This window comes from Notamacropus eugenii, chromosome 6 (genome assembly GCF_028372415.1).
Source record: "Notamacropus eugenii isolate mMacEug1 chromosome 6, mMacEug1.pri_v2, whole genome shotgun sequence".
Classification (NCBI taxonomy): Eukaryota; Metazoa; Chordata; class Mammalia; order Diprotodontia; family Macropodidae; genus Notamacropus; species Notamacropus eugenii.
Window position 1 is genome coordinate 149,122,674 of NC_092877.1, and position 19,174 is coordinate 149,141,847.

Below are 19,174 nucleotides of genomic sequence, written 5' to 3' on the forward strand. Positions count from 1 at the left end.
GATTTTGCTAGACTGAAGGGGGAGGGACCGGAATGTCCTTCCCCTCTCTGCTCTGCACAGTTTACATGATTGAAATCTTCATCTCCCCATTCTCTCCCCCTCATTCATGTACAATGCTTGATGGGTAGAGATTGTGTTTAGCGGATAAGACTTGCCATCAAAGTGTTCTTTTGTATTCAAGGGATAAAGATTGGCCCTGGACTTGTAATTCCATTGCTACAGAGAAATCCTTGTGAGGAAACTTCCTTTACCAGTGAATGTCATCATAGATGATCATCTGCAAGGAATGTAAAAATCTGAGATATTTGCCTGAAGCGCTCAGAGGTAAAGTGACTTTCTCAAAAGGGGCCATTTTGTTTCAGAAGTAGAATTGGAAGCCAAGTCTTTCTAGCTTGCCTCAATCCATGGTGCTGCAGTGGCTCTCCACTTAAATAGTAGTTTGTTAATTAAGGATGGTTGATTTAGCCCAGTGCTTGACTTCGTAAGAGCTAAATAAAAGCTTTTTTCGTTGTTCTTTTGTTTGACCTTTAGAAGAGGAGACTTGGTGGTGGTGGAATATGATAGCTGTCTGCAAATTTTTAATAGGCTGCCTAGTGAAAGAGGGATTGGATTTATTTTGTTTGGCCTCAGAAGACAGAAGCAAAAGTCAAAGGAGGAAGAGGCGTGGCAGAGAAGTGAATGTAGTAGGCTTGAAGGAAAAATTACCCAATGATTTGAGTTTTCTAAAAGTGGAGTGGTAGGAGGCAGCTATATAGCACTGGCCCTGGAGTCAGGATGATGTGAGTTCAAATCCAGCATCAGACATGTACTCGTAATGTGACTCTGTCACTGTACTAGCTCTGTGATCCTGGACAAGTCACTTAAACTCAAGTGCCTCCTCTTCCCCAAAAAAGTAAAGTGGGCTATGTGGAGAGGCAGTGGGTTCCCTGTCTCTGGTGGTCATTGCCAAAAAAGCTGAATAAGCCCTTGATGGGAAGACATCTTTGTTTTAGCTTTGGCTGGACTAGCTGGCATCTGAGATTCCTTCCAACTCTGTGTAAGGAGGCATTGTGATAAAGCCATCCTATCTAGGAGAACTCTCAGAAAGGCCAGCATGGTGCCTCAGTAGATATATGTAGCCTTGGACTTGAAGTCAGAAAAACCTGGGTTTGGAACTTGTCTCAGACAGTAGTGTGACCCTGGGCTAGTCACTTAACCTCTGTCTGCCTCACTTTCCTCATCTATTGAATGAAGCTGGACTAGGAGGTTTCTAAGGTCCTTTTCCAGCTCTAAATCTATGATCCTATGGTCTTCTGAATAGCCTACTTGCATTATAGCTGAAAGTGTTAAAGCATTTAGACAGAATTACAGAGAGCCATTATTCTCTGTAAGTTTGAAAAGAAACTCAATATAGTGACTGAACACAGGCAGGGTAGAAGAGGAAAATAGGAGCTTTCTCTTTCTCTGATCTAGAGGGAAAGAGTACAGTCAGTCATATATGTGAATGCCTGTTAATGTTTTTTTTAATTAATTAATTTATTTGTTTTCAGTTTTCTACAATCACGTCCATATATCCTGTTAACGTTTGAGGCACAATTTTGGGCATGCTGGGGGATACAAATGACATACAAGACATAGCTTTTGTTGTTGGGGGAGCTGGCAGCATAGTTAAGGAAGCAAGGCATACACAATAAATTATAGAGAGAATACAATGCAACACATAATTAATCAACAAATGAGGAGCACTAGGAAGAGATCTGTCTCCTCTTGTCCAGTCTTCCGTGCTTTCATCCATGTTGTAGCTTGGAACTGAGGGCTTACAAAGGAATACATGCTGGGCCTTGGACAGAAGGTGGGGCTATCTTATTATACCAAGCAAGGCAGAATCTGCCAGCAACATTTTTCCAGGTTATCTTTTAATGAAGACTTTGAATATGTTAATAGTAAATTGGTGGGTGTGAAGTCAATTAGAGGAAATATGTGCCAGAATGGACCTTTTCCTCGTCTGTTATATGATTTTAAGACCCTAGTGATTGACAGTCATGACACTACCACTGATAGATGTGGAATTGTCTTTGGCAGTCACTGTTCTGGTTTTCTGTGCTTTAAGGAAGCGGTATGTTCATTGTGAACCCTTGATGAAATTTCCTCCATCCCTTTCTGCTCTGCCTTTTTTGTTGCCATCTGGGAATAAGAAGTAGTGAGTTGGACTGTTGCTGGAACCTTTGGGACTTGTTCAGTTGCAGTTGCTGCTACTATTTTTGCTGTTATTCTAGTTTTCATCTGATATTTGATCTGGGGTAATTCACTATTCTATGATCGTTGTCTTATGTTGTATAAGTTTTGTATTTTAATAAAAAGTAATGAGAATGCCAGTTCATATTCTGTAAGCTTCCTGAAAGTTTCATTGGGACAGTTCTCTAAGAGGATCCAGGATAGTGGGGATGATATGGACTCTGTCCCCTTCCCATAAGGTTTTGAATTCATCTATTACAGCTCTATATTTGGTATATGTTGCATTCATTCATCTTTCCATTTATTGATGCACCCCCCCAATAGAATGTAAGATGGAATTTTTTAATTTTTGACTTTTTAATCCTAACACCTAACTCAGTATCTGGTATGTAGTAAGAGTTTAATAACTAATTCTTGATTTCATATACAGATATATATATATATATACACATATTAATAACTAATTCTTGATTTCATATACAGATATATATCTATATACACATATTAATAACTAATTCTTGATTTCATATACAGATATATATATCTATATATACACATACTTTTTAAAAAGATAATAATAGCTCCGTTTATATAATGCTTTAGTGTCTGCAAAGTTTTTTATATTTACTAACTTACTTGATTCTCACAACATCTGTGAGGAAGGTGCTATTATTTCCATTTTATAGTTGAGGAAACTGAGGCACAGAGAGATTAAGTGACTTGCCTAGGGTCACAGGGCTAGGAAGTATCTAAAACAGGATTTGAAATCCTGACTTCAAGTCAGTCCTCTTTCCACTTTTCTACCCAGCTGAGGAAACTGAATCTCAAGGGTGTGAAATAAATTGTCCCTGGTCAGATCCAAAGTTTGAACTTGGGTCTTTGTGGAGTCAAGGTTAGCATTCTGTCTACTACTTCTTAGAGGGACTTCAGGTTTTAGGATTCCCATTTTATGACTGATGAAATTGAGGCACAGAGATGAAAGAATTTCTATACGGTCATCCCACTCATACCAGAGGTAGTATTAGGTCTTTAGCCTTCCTGGTTTCAAGTTTAATATTCTTTCTGCTGTCTCACACTTTCTTTATGAGAAACGGTTAAGAGAACCCTGGGACTGAGCAGGCTACAATGCACAGTGCAGATAAATTTACTGATAATTGTTTCCCTATTGTCAATCAGATTATCCTGGCATATTGTGACTTGGGAAGGCTGTTGCCCCATTTTATGGTTATTCAAGAGGCTGTGTGCCATCTTTAGCAATGTGAAAACCTTATTTGACCAGGTCTCTGTAGAAAACTGTTCAGATACTAGTATTCTCATGAGGAAAAGGAGAATTAACTTCTTTTTTGTGAGTTCATAGGCTCATATAATTAGAGTGAGAAGGAGTTTTGAGGTTATATAGTCCAGTTCTCTTATTTTACAGATGAGGAAAATGAGACCCAGAATGGTTAAGTCATTTGCCCAGAGCTGGACAGGTAGTTAAGTGGCAGAGACAGTAAATGACCTTAGGGTTTTGATTCCAAATACAGAGATCTCTGCCATCCCATTTCCTGCCCTAAATGGGAGAGACACTTTGAAAAGACCCCATGTGTAAATAAATTTTAGTATAAGAAACCAAGAACAGAGCCACATGCTTCTGAAATCCAGTAATGAGTGCTTATAACAGGAAGCTTCAGGCTCTCATACTCTTTGTGACACAGTTTGCTCTTAGTCCAAAGAATTTTTATTTCTGATTTAGATAAAGAAGAATCTTACCACCCAACAGTTAGGCTACTCAGAAATGTTGGCATTGACCAGCCTTGGAAGAATGCAGTGTGCTCTGGGGCTAGGCATGGGTAATGGAATTGGAGGGCATACCTAGACCAGCTCTCAGATGGTGTTGACAGACCCTGGGAAAAGCTTCCATGAGATGCTAAGGAAGTGGCTGCCATGGTGTGCGGGATAAAAAAGGTTACTGTTCCTCTGTACTGTACTGTACTGTAGCTCAGGAAACTCTTGGGGAGGCAGGGTGGGTTGTAGGAGTAGACAACTAGACTTGGCAGTACAATGAAAGCTCATTGTAATGGGAATTTTGGCGAACACTGGCAATGTTGCATTTCATTCTTTCAGGATTCCAGTCTATCATTGGACTCTACCTGTCTGCCAGAGCATTCTTGCAGTTGTTCGTACCCTCCTTTATGTTTAGCCTATCCAGCCCCATAGATGGTATGACTGAATAGCCACTTATGTAATATATGTATATAAGCTCCACCTTCGGAATTGGAGTTATTCCATTTTTGTCAATATATCTTTAGTACCTAGCACAGTGCCTGGCCACCTAGTAAAGACTTGTTGATTGATTGAGGAATGGATGAACTAAGAGCTAGAAGGGACTTTAGTTTGCATAACATCTACTGCAACCCTTTCATTTCCCCCCATTTATTTGTAGTTTTCAATATTAACTTTTATAAGATTTCGAGTTTTAAATTTTCTCCCTTTCTTTCCCCTCCCTCTTAGTCAAGATGGTGTGCAATCTGATATAGGCCATAAATGTTTCCACATCAGTTATGTTGTAAAGAAGACTTAGAACCAAAGGGAAAAACCATGAGAAAGAAAAAAACAACAACAAAAAAGGAAAAATAGTATGCTTCAATCTATATTCAGACTCCATCTCTGATTGTGGATGGCATTTTCAATCATGAATCTTTTGGGATTGTCTTGGATCATTGCATTGCTGAGAAGAGCTAAGTCTATCAAAGCTGGTCATTGCAGAGTGTTGCTGTTACAGTGTATACTGTTTTCCTGGTTCTGCTTTCTTCACTCAGCATCAGTTCATATAAGTCTTTCCAGGTTTTTCTGAGTTCACCTGCTCATCATTTCTTATAGAACAATAATATTCCATTATATTCATATACCACAACTTCTTCAGCCATTCTCCAGCTGATGGGCATCCCCTCAATTTCCAGTTCTTGGTCGCCACAAAAAAAGCTAGTATAAATATTTTTGTAATGTAGGTCCTTTTTCCATTTTTAGAATCTCTTGGGGATACAGTCCTAGAAGCAGTATTACTGTGTCAAAGGGTATGCACAGTTTGATGACCCTTTGGGCATAGTTCCAAATTGTTCTCCAAAATGATTGGATTAGTTCACAACTCCACCAACAGTGCATTAGTGTTCCAATTTTCCCACATCTTCTGCAGCATTTTCATTTTCCTATTTTGTTATGTTAGCCAATCTGATAGCTGTGATGTGGTTCCTAAGAATTGTTTTGATTTACATTTTTCTAATTAATAGTGACTTAGAGCATTTTTCATATAACTACAGATAGTTGTAATTTCTTCATCTGAAAACTTCCTGTTCGTATCCTTTGACCATTTATCAGTTGGGGAATGATTTGTATTGTTATAAATTTGGTTCAGTTCTCTATATATTTTAGAAATGAAGCCTTTATCAGAGACGCTGGTTGTAAAAATTCTTTTCTCAGTTTTCTGCTTCCCTTCTAATCTCAGTTGCATTGACTTTGCTGTGCAAAAACTTTTAAGGTAATCAAAATGATCCATTTTGCACTTCATAATGTTCTCTATCTCTTGTTTGTTCATAAATTCTTCCATTCTCCATAGGTCTGGCAGGTAAACTATTCCTTGCTCTCCTAATTTGTTTATAGTATCTAAATCATGTACTCATTTTTTACTTTATCTTGTATATGATGTAAGATGTTGCAACCCTCTCATTTTACAGATGAGGAAATCGAGTGCTGAAGTGAGTAGCTTGCCCCAGGTCACACAGGCTGTACGCTTATATGTTGATATTTGTACTCAGGTCTTCTGACTCCATATATTCTGCGATTTTTACTAGATCAAGCTGCTTCATAGGACATCATCATGCCCAAGTAGTTATCAGCCTTTCAGTTTTGCATGACCTAATTCGTTGTGTCGTTGTGTCTCACTTTGTTGACTCTCTCAGTGTATCAGTGTAGGTATATAGCTTTGGCCACCTTTGGAATCCAGCCCTCTCATTTTATAGATAAGGAAACTGAGGCACAGAAAGATTAACTGACTTGCCAGATACAGCTAATAAGTATCTGAGGTGGGATTTTAACCCAGGTCTTTCGGACTCCAAGTCCAGTTCCCTATCCATATACCCAGGCCTTTTTAATCAGAATCCTTTTTGGGATCATTAGCATGTCTTAGGGATTCAGGTATTCAGTAGAGAGATTAGGGCCCTGGAATGGAACAGTAATTTCTTACAAACCTTTTGTCATTGAATTAAAGAGCACCACTAAAATATACTGTTGTTTAACCTGCCCAACCAAACAAACAAACCACTGACAAGTTGTATGTTTCAGCTTTCAAAGACCCTCTGTCTGAATGACTTTTCACACCAGGAAACCAAGCGTGGAGCCAAAGTGTCCTGAAACCCAGCAGCGTGTGGACATTAACCTGAGAAAACAAGGCATCCTTTATGACAGAGAGAGAGAGAGAGAGAGAGAGAGAGAGAGAGAGAGAGAGAGAGAGAGAGAGAGAGAGAGAGACAGAGAGAGAGAGACAGAGAGAGAGAGACAGAGAGAGACAGAGAGAGAAAGAGAGAGAAAGAGAGAATTGCTGCATAGGCTAGTAAGTTTCCCTAACTTAGAGAAAATAAAAGTGTTTTACAAAAACTTGTGATCCTGCTATTAAAAAGTCAGGAAAGATGAGTCTTTGCCCTCTGTGGGTCTGGAGACATTTAAATAGGGAGAGAAAGAGTAACAAATTTAGGCTGCAAGAAACCTAATCCTGACTGCTGGAAAGAGAGAGCAGGGCTGTGTGACAGGGCATTACCAAAAATAGAGTGTGAGCTGGTCCAGGGAAACCCTCTTTGTGTATCATTTCATCGGTCTGAAATAGCTGCTTTCGTAGAAGCAACAAGAAAAACTGGTCGAGTTTGTTTTTGCTTGTGTCGCTGGTAAACACATAGAAGCAGTACGAGTCTTGAAGCGGTGGTGTCTTCTGAAACAGAGCTTCAGAGTTAGGCCAGCCCTCAAGTGTTCCCCGTGTCTTCTATGAGATTCTCTTAGGCCTCGTCTTCTGAGTGAGTGAGTGAGTGAGTGTGTGAGTGGTTTGGGGATTATTGGAGGATTTCCTCCTTGTTTTAAAATTTCTCCTTCCAAGTAGTGCTTCATGAATCTCCTTTGCCCTTCTGGAGTGCAAAGATTGTTGGGGGTGGGGGGAAGGAAAGGGAAGGGATGGTTTCCTTAACTTGAAATCAGAGCCTCTAGTTTTAACTTTCTTGTTCTAGAGGAAGAACGACTTAGACTGGCACCTTTTGGGATGCCAGTGAATCATAAAAAACCAGTGACCAGGGCTGTCAGCAAATACTTTGAAATCCAGCTTTAGAAAAATGATCATTTTCCCCATGCACATGCATTTAAGATTACTCTCATTTCATTTGTACATAAAACTAAGTCAATTAGATTGCATGTTTTATGGTGCTTTATGAATAGTATCATTTTCTCCCACTGTAGGAAGCTATTTCCTGTTGAAATTGTGGTTAAATATTCTATGAAGATGAATATGAATTCTGAAACTGACTGTGAAAGATGAAATTGCCATGAACCAAGATGTGGTGGGTTGCAAGGAGCTGGATTTGCAGGTTCAAATCTCAGCTTAGTCCTTGGCTACTTGAATATTCTCTGAGCAAGTCACTTTATTTTTTGAGCCCCAGTTTCCCCATCTTTACAGTAGGGATGGTAATAATAGCATTTCCTTCACAGGGTTGTTCTGAAGACAAAATGAGAGAATCAATAGAAAGTGCTTAGCAAACATTAGTGTTATATAAATGTCAGTTATAATTTTCATTGTCACTATTGTAATTATACCTTTCTTTTAAAATTAAATTCACCCGAAATTTAAGCCAAATGTCATAGGAAGAGAGAGATTGGCTCTCAGTTAAAACTTCATGGGAATAAAGAAGCATTTTAGAAAAGAGATTTCCTATGCATTTTTCCAAAGCAGAGAACAGTAAGAGGAAGAAGCTATAGGGAATGTTAGGGAAACCACTTGTATTTTAAAAGTCTTTATGTTCTTTGCAGATAAAAAGAATTTCTTACTCCAGAGGCTTGTGGAACGCCTTAAAAAACAAACAGAGCATCCTATTCTAAATCCTAAATCCTAAATCCTCTGTTTTGTGTTTAAATTGGAAAATTCCTATTTTAAGTTTTTTCCTTTTTTTGTGAGGCAAACCAAGCCCAAATGTGGAGAAGGCTGCTTTGGCCTTTAGGTAATATCAGTTCATTTAGGTCACACTCTCACCGCTTGTGATATTTTGGCAGGAGGCCACAGCCTCGTCATTTTATGTCATTAGTGATATGCCTGATTGGTCAGGAGTCAGTTTACTGGACTTCCATTAATTGCCAGCTCGAGAAATTTAGTGCTAGGGGCTTAAAGGGCTGAGGCTGTTAGACCTGAATCCTGCTGGAAATTCTGAGTCAGGGCATTAGAGTTCATTGAGGAAAATACAGCTACCCTAATTGACCACAGAAAATTTTTCCCACTTCTTAAATGTTCCTCCCCCTCTCTGCTGTTATAAACATGTATAGTCTAGCAAAATAAATTCCATAGTTGGATGGTAAAAAAAAATAAGTCTCAGTCTGCACCCTGAGTATCACCTGTCCGTCTGGAGGTGGGTAGCATGTTTCATCAGGAGGCCTTTGGAATCAGGCTTGTTCAGTGTGTTGATCAGTTAAGCCTTTCAGAGTGTTTGTCTTTACGACAGTGTTGTTATTGTATGCATGGTTGTCTGGGCTCCCTTCTTAAATATTTTATTGATGGACTTTTCTTTTTGTATGTTCCTTGTCTTTCATGACCTCCCTTCCCCACCATGGACCCTCTTCCTTCCTTATGACACATAAGATTAGGCCAAATCCTGTGAGAAATTTGAGAGAGAAATCACTTTTAATTTGAAGATGGTTTAGAGAAGATTTCATTAAATGCGTGGTATCTTAAAGGTAGCTTAAAAAAAGAAAATTTTTCCAAACCAAAATGCATTCCCTCTAATACTTAACCCCTTCATCCCTGGAACTCCATCTCCAGGACCTTATTGACTTGATTAGTCAATGCCTCATGTACCTACATTAAAATGACAATCCTTAGCCATGTTTCACTTCACCCCCTCAACTATCATCTCAACAGCCCCCCTTTCCAGTTTTGGAACTATAATTAAATCATTACTTCTATTGCTACTGGAAAGATGTCAGTGCACTCCTCAGTGGTTCCACTTAAAATTCCTGTGACTTTCCAAATCAAAATGGCAACCACTCCCCTATACCAGTGGTCTCCCCTGATTTATATTTGTATTTGTTTCTCCAGAGCTTTGCATAATGCTTGTCTCATAGTAAACAATAAATGTTTTTTCATTAATTAATTAGGATTAATTCAGGAGTTTAGATATGAAAGAAGCTGTTTCCAGCCAAGACGGGAAGGGCTTGTACAAATGTCCAGGGGTATATGTGGACAACTACCTTGTTGTGTGACCTTGGGCCAATCAACCTTATTTCTGTAGATCTCAATCACCTCTAAAATGAGATTGGATCAGAGAATTTCCAAGGTCTCACTCTTGTAGTTCTAATATGACCATCATGACCTCCTTCTTTACCAGGTACACATTCTTTTTCCCTACCCCACAGTCTTATATATCTGCTTGACTTGCCTGCCCTGGCTTTGGTCCTGACCCTACAACAGAATCAGTTGCTCAGATTTACTGAAGAATAGGGGTATGGTGTCTTCATCTAGTAATGGTAGGTTGGGGGCCATCTCTAGTCATCCTGATCTATATCTTGCCTCTGAACCCAGCTGGCTCCAGAGGAGAGAACATGAGGCTGGTGACTTTGCCCAACCCTACCTCACTTAAATCCAATTCACTTGCAAGTCATGCCATGATCTTCTTCAAGAACAAAGGAGAAGTAGCAATAGGGTAGGTTACTGGATGTGGGGACTGGTTTATCTTATCACCTAGAGGGGCTAATGCCTGTCCATAGGAAGTTTTTGAAGGGATTTGATGTAGGGTAGGAGGAGGATGACAGTGAGTCTGATCGCATCTACTGCTCCCCCCCCCCCCATTCCCTTTCCCCTCCCTTTCCAGCTTTCATAGGACTGCCTCTCTACTTACCCAGAAGTGCCCAAATTCACCAGCAGTCTTAGCAAAACAATGATGAACCCTGCTTAAGACCAGTTTTCTTATGGGCAAAATCCCCCTATTTGACTCAAGACTGGTTTTCTTAAGCATTAGAGTGGTGGGTGACTCATTAATAGATTTCATACTGCTTGGGAAAGGCATTGGTTCACTTTGTATTCTTTCTTTTTTTAAACCTTACTCAGGTTGAACTTATGTTCCCTGTATTTGCATTAAAAGGCTTTATGTTTCACTTGAGGTATAACTTTCAAATCTCTTTCAAATAAAAGATTCAGCAGTTCAGTAGATGCCTTACCTTACATGGCAAAACGATTCAATTTTGAAATATTTACAGCATCACTATGATACTTCCCAAAAGAATCTGACTTCCTAGTGGCTGGAGAAGTCATACTTGAAGTCAAAATAATTATCAGCTGAAGGAGTGTCTCACTATATAATCCATGTGTTCATGCGGATGCCATGGAAGGTAGTGTGGTTTAGTGGATAGCAGCTGAGGCATGGGGACACAGAGCCTCTGCTAGTAGAACACAAACTTTGGCAAATCCTTCCAGATTGGAATGGTCTCCATTATGGCTCTGGCACCAGACTGGTTGGATTATGCTATACTCAAGGTCTGGTTCCAGCCTTAAAACATGGGATCTTTGATTCTGCCATTATGTAGTTGTCTTATTCGTTTTTTCATTCCTTATAGTGCCTAGATGAATGCCTTCACATAGTAGGATGATGGTCCTTTGGTTGCTTATATAGCACTTTGTTTCCATCTGCCTTGCAAGTAATAATGTCCCCATTTTGCAGATGAAGAAACAGGCTCAGAGAGGTTCACTGACTTGTCTAGGATCATATAGTTGATAGATATCAGATCTACAAACCCACATCTTCCGAACTAAGGCCAATGACTTGTCAAAATGACTTTAAATTTCAAATTAAAGATGCATAGAAAGAACACCACCAACTTCTATGACAACAAACCCAACCTAGATATTCCTTTCTCCTTTGCTGTTAAAACTTTGCCTTAACTGACTTATTTGACATGGGAGGTTTGAATCTCCAGTGAGTTAGAAAAGGTATTACTGCATCTGTAGTACATCTTCGGCTCTTTCCACCTGGCAAAATCGGATCCCTGTTGTGATGCAGTCTCGATTTGTTGCTTGACTGTGTACTGTTGCTTTTTAAGTGGTAAACTTTTAAACTGTAGCTCGAGATTTTTCTTCAGAAGAAGTTGGTATGTGTGTTCTACCCACTTTATCCCAGGCTCCCCTCCAGGGCTGAAACAAGTTTCTTTTGCAGCTTGACTATTGAGTGAATGGAAAAAATTTAGTGTTTACTATGTGCCAAGTTATCATGCAAAGCCTTGGGACTTCAAATACAAACCTGAAAACTGTCTCTGTCATCAAGAAACTGATGTTTTGATAGGAGGAGACAATTTGTACAGGAAAATGGTGGCCATTTTGGTCTGGAAAATTATAAGAGTTTTAAGGGGAGTTATTGTGGAATGGACTGACACAGCATGTAAGCCATAGATGGCTGTTAGCTGTTCCCACCAGTGGATCTCTGAACCAGATGGAGCTGTAGCCAACACAGCTGGGAGGGAAATGGAGTGACTGTGATTCAGGATTTGGTGGGGCTGTTTTGACATTTGAGGTTGAGAATGATAGGCAGAACCACAGTGAGGAAAGTGCCCCTGAAAGGCTGGAGGAGCTCATGTTTTATCCTTGTGTACAATTTCCATGCACTAGACCCTTACTTTAGTGACAGAAACCTTGCTGTAGTAATGACACCAGAACTCTGTCAGCTAGTCTCACCACAAGATGTACTGGTTCTCTTCTCATAGTTTTCTGTGGCCCATATGTCTATCACTTGTCAGCATACCGCTGAGCCATCTGAAATAAGTGAAATTTTTAGCTCTGTGTTTCCAGTGAGGATCCAGAATTGCAATCTAGTATTTCCCCAGGTGTAGGCTGGTACTTTGCCTTGATCATCTCAAGATTGATGCTTGGTCACGGGGACTTAGGTGAGGCTATCAATCAGTCTGTTTTGTATGTCTCTCTTTTTAAACGTGTTCCCTTCCTAGGGACAGTCGTTAGCCTGTCACAGTTCCTGGATGGTGGTCTCAAGATGTTCATCGAGTTGAGCTGGAAGAATTTCCAGAATCCTGGGGGTGTATTCTAACACTGACTTCCAGGTACCTTGTTACTTTCTTAAGCATGGAGGTGTAAAGAAGGTTGAATATCTCCTACTTTTCTCTTCCCTCATTACCCCTTTTCACTTTTGAGTCTCTGCTGCCCCTTTTCATGACACATTTTGCATTTATCTCCCCTTCACTAATCACCACCCCAGTTCAAGTGCCCCTCCCATTCCCAGTGCTTCTTGCCTGAATGGTGAAGGAGGCTCCAATTGGTTCCCCCTGCTGTCAGTCTCTGTCCTCTCATCTGTCTTTCACATGGTTTCCAAAATGATCTTCCCAAGGCACAGGTCTGACCATGTTGGTCCTTCCCCACCCCTGAAAATTCTCCAGTGGATTCCTACTACCACTACGATGAAACCCCATTTGAGGTGATCTATAACCTGGTTCTACTTTATTTCTAAGGTTCAACCTTATTACAAAATCACAGAATCTCACAGTTGGAGTGACCTGGAAAAGAATCCCCACTGTAATAATCTTAATTAGTGGTCATCCAACCTCTTCTTGGAGTCCTCAGACGGGGCAGCATTCTGTTTTTTATAACTGATTGTTAGCAGTAGGTTTTTTCTTGACATCAAATCCAAATTTACTACTTTGCAGTTTCTACCACTTGACTAAATTCTTTCCTCCAGAGCTAAAAAGAATGTCTAATTCTTTTTCCCATAAGACAGCTCTTCAGATATTTGATGACAGATATTTCATTTTCTTCTTCTTCATTCATGAACTACAATTTGTTCCTGTCTTCTTTCCTCCCATCCATCTGCTTAAGCTGGCCCCCTTATGAAGAATGTATGCTTTCTTCCTTTTTTTATTTTTCAGTTTTATTTTATTTTTAATTTGTGGAATAAAACAAACATTTCCATAACATAGTACATATGATAAAAAATATGATTACATGTGAAACTGTAGGTTTATTATGTACAACTTGATATTCCTTTTAAAATGTAATAAAATTATTATGTAAAGTTCTTTTTTCCTTTTTTTCTTCCCTCCCCCCCAGTCTAAAGATGGCTTCCACTAGACACAAATTTGGATACATATACAAAATTATTCTGTACATACTTCTGTTTACCAGTACTTTCTGTGGATGAAGTTAGTATCTTTATATGTCCTTTGTAGTTAATTCAAGTATTTATAACAGTCAAAGTTGTTCCATCAGCAATATTGCTATTACTATGTACAGCGTTCTCTCAGTTCTGGTCATTTCACTTGTCATTATTTTGCGCAAGTTTGTCAGGTTGTTCTAAGATCAGAATATATGTCTTCATCTTTACTTCTTATAATTTTTATTATGATATTCATTATTAAGATAATTTTTATCTTGAGGGTCATAATAATCAATGAGCATTTAAGTGCAGCTAGGTGGCAGAGTACATTGAGCACTAGGCTGGCAGTCAAGAAGGCTCGTCTTCATGAGTTCAAATCTGGCCTCGGATACTTATGTACAAGCTGTATGATCCTGGGCAAGTCATTTAACCCTGTTTGTCTCAGTTTTCTTATCTGTAAAATGGGCTGGGAAAATGGCAAACCACTTCAGTATTTTTGCCAAGAAAACCCCAAATGGGGTCCTGGAAGAGTGAGATATAACTCAAACAACTCAACAACAGCATGTGCCAGGCACTTTGATGGACCAGAAATACAAATAGAAACCAAAAGACAGTCCCAGCCCTCCATGACATTCCGGTGGGGAAAGACTACAAGTAAAAAGAAGCTGAAAAAAGTGGAGGGCAGGGAGTACCTGATAAGGGGTTGGATGGGAAAGTCCAGAACCTAGTGAGAAGTGAAGACCTTCGGTGGCACATCGTGAAGTCCTTCTTATCTTCCCTTATTGTGAGTGCCAATTCCTGCCTCAAATTGCTCTCTTTCCTGATGTGTGTGTGATGTTTATTCCAGTAGAATAGGAGCTTTGGAAGGCTGGGAATGGTTTTCCCTTTTACCTCCTCAGCAGTATAACTTATTACAGAGTTTCTTAACCTGAGAGTCTTTAAACTAGATTTCAGTATAATTGGTTTTCTTTGCCATCCTGTGTGTTTACTTTACTTTATTCATTTAATTGTTCTGAGGAGAGGCCCGTAGGCTTCTCCAGATAGTCAAGAGGGTCTTTGATGCAAAAAAGACCAAGAACCACTGGCTGGGTGGATAAGAGGGTCTTTGAGCCAGGAAGACCTGGGTTAAATCCTGCCTCTCGTACTAGCTGTGTGACCATAAACAAATTACTTAACCTCTCAGTGCTCCAGGCAGCTTTCTAAGATTCTGTGGGTTGCAGATATTTGCCAGACTGCATCCACGAAGAGAGTTTTCACGCTGGGAACACCCCTCCCACCCCAGTGCTTACCCACTCCTAACCAAATTCCCAGCATCTACCACAGTGTATTTTGTGAAGCCATTTTAATAAATGTTTGATCAGTTAAATAAAACTAGATCCTGTATGAGTGGGAAATACTGTAGCCTTATTGGCCTCAAAACTAATAGAATTGGTCAAGGTGAATCAAAATGTACTGTCTCCTCTTTCATCTATCACTGCATAACGTTTGATCATTTCAGTTAGGCTTGAATTATTCGAGCTACTAGATAAGTCTGTATGCTTAGAGAAATTCATCAGGATCATTTGACTCTAGGCTGGTCTTGTTTGAGAATACGTTGATCTCCAATAGAGATAGGTCTTGCTAAGCCTGTAGATTTAAAAAATTGTTCTCTGCTGAAGGAAAAATGTGACCCTCGTTCTCTATGTCTTCTTCATCTTGATCATTTAAAAGTGCCCCTCTGATCATCTTTTTCAGTATATCAGGTTGGGAAAGAACAAGTCTTTGATTGCTGGTAACAGGTCACCTCATTTTCATTAGGTTGTCTTGAGACTGGAAAGACCCGCTGCCCTTGTAACTGATATCATGCAGCCTTCAAAGGCCACATAAAAGTTTGCTGGCCAGTAGTGACCAATGTAAAATAAATTGAAGAAGGTTAAGGGGAAAACTGTGTTAAGAGCTTCTCATAAATGAATGCCCATCATAAAAGTGTAGCAGTTTCTCCAAGTGACAAATTTTTTTTTTTAATTTTTTTATTTTTTTAATGTTTAACAATCACTGCCATACAATTGCGATTTTATCCCTCCCCACCCACCCCCCACTACCTCCCTCCCTCCCCACGACTGCATACAATTCTGTATAGATTCTACATATACTTTCCTATTGAGTATATTTTCACTATAGTCATGCTATGTAGTCAGACTAAGATAAATGAAAGAATCCGTATAACAAATCAGAACATGATACACAGACAGATACACATACACAAACATGATCTGCTACATTATGTGAGTGACTTCCATATTTCTCTCTCTGAGTGTGGAAGGCATTTTGCCTTGAGGTCCACCATTGGGATTTTTTTTTTTTTCAGGAGTTCTTGTGTTATTACAAAAATCTAAGTCTACCAGAAAAAACTCTCACACACTGTGGTTGTTGCTGTGCATAAAGTTCTCCTGGTTCTGCTCCTTTCACTCAGCATCAGGTCATATAAGTCCTTCCAGGCCTCTCTGAAGTCTTCTTGTTCATCATTTCTTATGGCACAATAGTACTCCATTACATTCATATACCATAATTTATTCAGCCATTCCCCAATTGATGGACATCCCCTTGATCTCCAAGTGACAAATTAACTTGAGTCTGTGCCTTGCATTTAAATAATCTGTGGTGGTATAGTTCTGTTGGTAAGCAAGCCAGAGGTCAGTGCCTAAATCAGGCTCAGGGTTGCTTTTTCTTCCAATAAAGGAAAATGCACAAGTTTGGTGAGGATTTATGCAGGGCTGTTTCATTTGCTTTTATTTTGCAAATACATTGTGTCCAGGATTCAGCCAGTAATGAATGGCAGTGAGGAGCACCAAGAATCCAGTCCCTGACCCTTCAGCTAGGGATTTTTTGCAAAAGGTGATATTTCTATCTAGAAAATAGATTCTAAAAATTCTTGGTCTTGACTCGTATTACCTATTTACATGTATTTCGAGGGGTTCATAGAATGAGAGACCTCTGTAGGTCATCATTTTAGGAAGGTTGCAGACAAGCTGGAGTGTTCAATGTGGGGTTGCCAGGGTGCTGAATGGGTTTTGAGTCCATGTCACGTAAAGACAGGCAGAAGAAACCTGGAAATGTTAAACCTGGAGAAGAGAAGGCTGGTGAAGGCATCAGAGCCACATAGGTCTACAGCTGAAAGGACCTTTGTGGTGATCTTGTACAACCCCTTCTTTTTACAGAACAGGAAACTAAGGACCAGTCAAATCAATTCAACAAACATTTATTGAGCACATGGCTGTGTTCTAGACACTCTAGTAAGTGTTTGAGGATACAAAGGAAAACAAGAACCAGCCCAAGAAAGGTTAAGTGAGTTGTTCAAGGTCACACAGGTAGGTAATAAGTGGCAGAACTGGGATTTGAACTCAGGTCCTGTGACTCTAAGTTCATTGCCTTTTCCATGGTACCTTGTTACCTTCATATATTTAAAGAGTCAGGTAGACTTTGTTGATCTGACCCCAGAGAGCAAAACTAGGAGCAAAGGTTGTTGAAAGAGGAGCAAAAAAAATTGAAAAAAAGAAGGATGTAAAGAAAAACTGCCTAACAAAGCTTTTCAAAAGAGGAATGAACTGCTTTGTGAAACAGGGATTTCCCCCTAATTCGGGGTCTTCAGGCAAGGTCTGGTTGACCGCACACTGAGTATCATGGAATTTTAGTTTTGTAAGGGACCTTTGAGGTGGTGTAATTCAATCCATACCTGAAATAGCAGCAGCAACAGTGACAACAATAATAGCTAACATTTATATAGCGCCTACTATGTGCCAGGCACTCTACTTATTACTTTAGAAGTATTATCTCATTTGATCCTCAGAACAACCTTGGGAGGTAGGAGTTATTATTATACCCATTTTACAGTTGAGAAAACTGAGGCACGCATAGGTTACGTGACTTGACCAGGATCACACAGCTGGTAAGTGTCTGAGGCTGGATTTGAACTCAGGTTTTCCTAATTCGAGACCCAGTACTCTATCCTTTGTGCTACCTACAATCCTTTCTATAGTATACTTGACAAGTGGCCACTCAACTTGCAAAATGCATATCTCACCCAGCGTCTGGAATCCATCAGTTTCCAGCTAGAAGTTGGCTAGTATGCTTCATCTTCAGTCCTCACGAATTGTGGTAGGTCATGATACTGATCAATATTCTTAAGTCTTTCCAAGACATTCCAACTCTCTGGACCAAAGCTAAAGAAGTATTCAGCAAAAGCACAGATATTCATAGGTTCATGAGTCTTTTTTCTGTGCCCAAGTCTTTGCTTTGTTTCATTCCTAAACTGTTTTGACCTTACAGAAGACTGCTTTCATTTTCCCCATCTGGATGGATGAGGGTCAGATTAACTCTCACCACCTTCAAAGGAGTTAGAAAGGTATCCTCAAGATCTAGCATTTGCTCACACTGGAACACAAAGCTGGAATTGATTGGCTTTCCTAAGTATCACTGTATAGAGTGCTTATTTGGGTCTTTACTAGGGAGAGAACTTGAATTGGGCTGTGTGGGGCTGGTGTTGGCTCTCCTGTCGTGTCTTTTGATAATATTATTTGACCTGGAGAAGGTGTGAAATGGTCAAGATTTTTTTGGTTTTGGTTTTTACATGTATCACAAAATAGGTATGAAAATTGAATCCCTCCAGCTTGAATACCTGAGTCAATTACTATGCAATAATAGAAATAACAGTAACTGGTATTTATAAAGTACTCTGAAGTTTGCAAAATGCTTTACATTCATTATCTCATCTGAACCACAAAATAGTCCTCTGTGGTTAGTTATGATTATTTCCATTTTATTCATGAGGAAATGGAGGCTTTGAATGGCTTGGCATGGTCATAGCAATTATCATCAGAGCTAAGATTTGAACTGCTCTTGATGAAAGGTCAGAATTCCATCCTCTCTGCTATGCTCTCTGTTAGGATTTACTATCACTTGCTTGCTTGTGGACAGGAGCCAAATCAGTTGAAATGTTTGGAAGAATAAATAAGTTACCACAGAAATCATTTTATTGCTTAACTATAGTGTTTTACAGTCGGAAGACTATAATTTGAAAGTAAGCCTTTGCGGAAGTGATACATACCTTTTTAATTTATAGGTTCAAAACATTTTGCCATGCCTGAGTAGCCCAGTCATGGTTCATTGTGTCCCATCTGAGCTGGACATAAATGTGGTGCCTTGTAATGTCAGACAGTTGCATAGTTTAAAAAGTATAGTCTTTGAATGAAAACTTTTCAAAATCAATAAGCACAATTTATGTTAGATAGGATTTATAGGATTGTTTTATGTTTCAATTTTGAAATTTGCTTGAGAGAAGCAGCAAGAAAGGAAAGTATGAGTGAGAGGAGGAATTTTTATTGAAATTTCATTTTTGGGTTGCCTTTTACCAATAATTCATATTTCTTTACTGTATTTATGTTTGTAGAAGGCTTTCTTTATATCATCTCTGGGAGCTGGGACATAGAGGTATTGTGTATACCCATTTTCCCGACTAGGGAAGAGAGACTCAGTTGTTAAGAGGTTTGTCCAGGAATAAACAACTAGGAAATGTCTGAGGTAGGATTTGAACCCAGATATCCTGACTCTAAGTC

General features: G+C 39.4%; 1 protein-coding gene across 9 annotated transcripts in view; it reads left to right on the forward strand.

Annotated features, from left to right (window-relative positions):
* The window catches only part of FHIP1A (FHF complex subunit HOOK interacting protein 1A), a 368,975-nt gene that overhangs the window by 63,780 nt on the left and 286,021 nt on the right, over positions 1 to 19,174 (forward strand). Inside the window, exon 2 of one of the 9 annotated variants that reach the window (XM_072621246.1) lies at positions 12,427 to 12,537. The exons of the other annotated variants lie outside the window; for them this stretch is intronic. The gene's annotated coding sequence lies outside the window, so the exon portion shown is untranslated. The remainder of the gene's footprint in view (positions 1 to 12,426; positions 12,538 to 19,174) is intronic. 9 annotated transcript variants of the gene reach the window in all.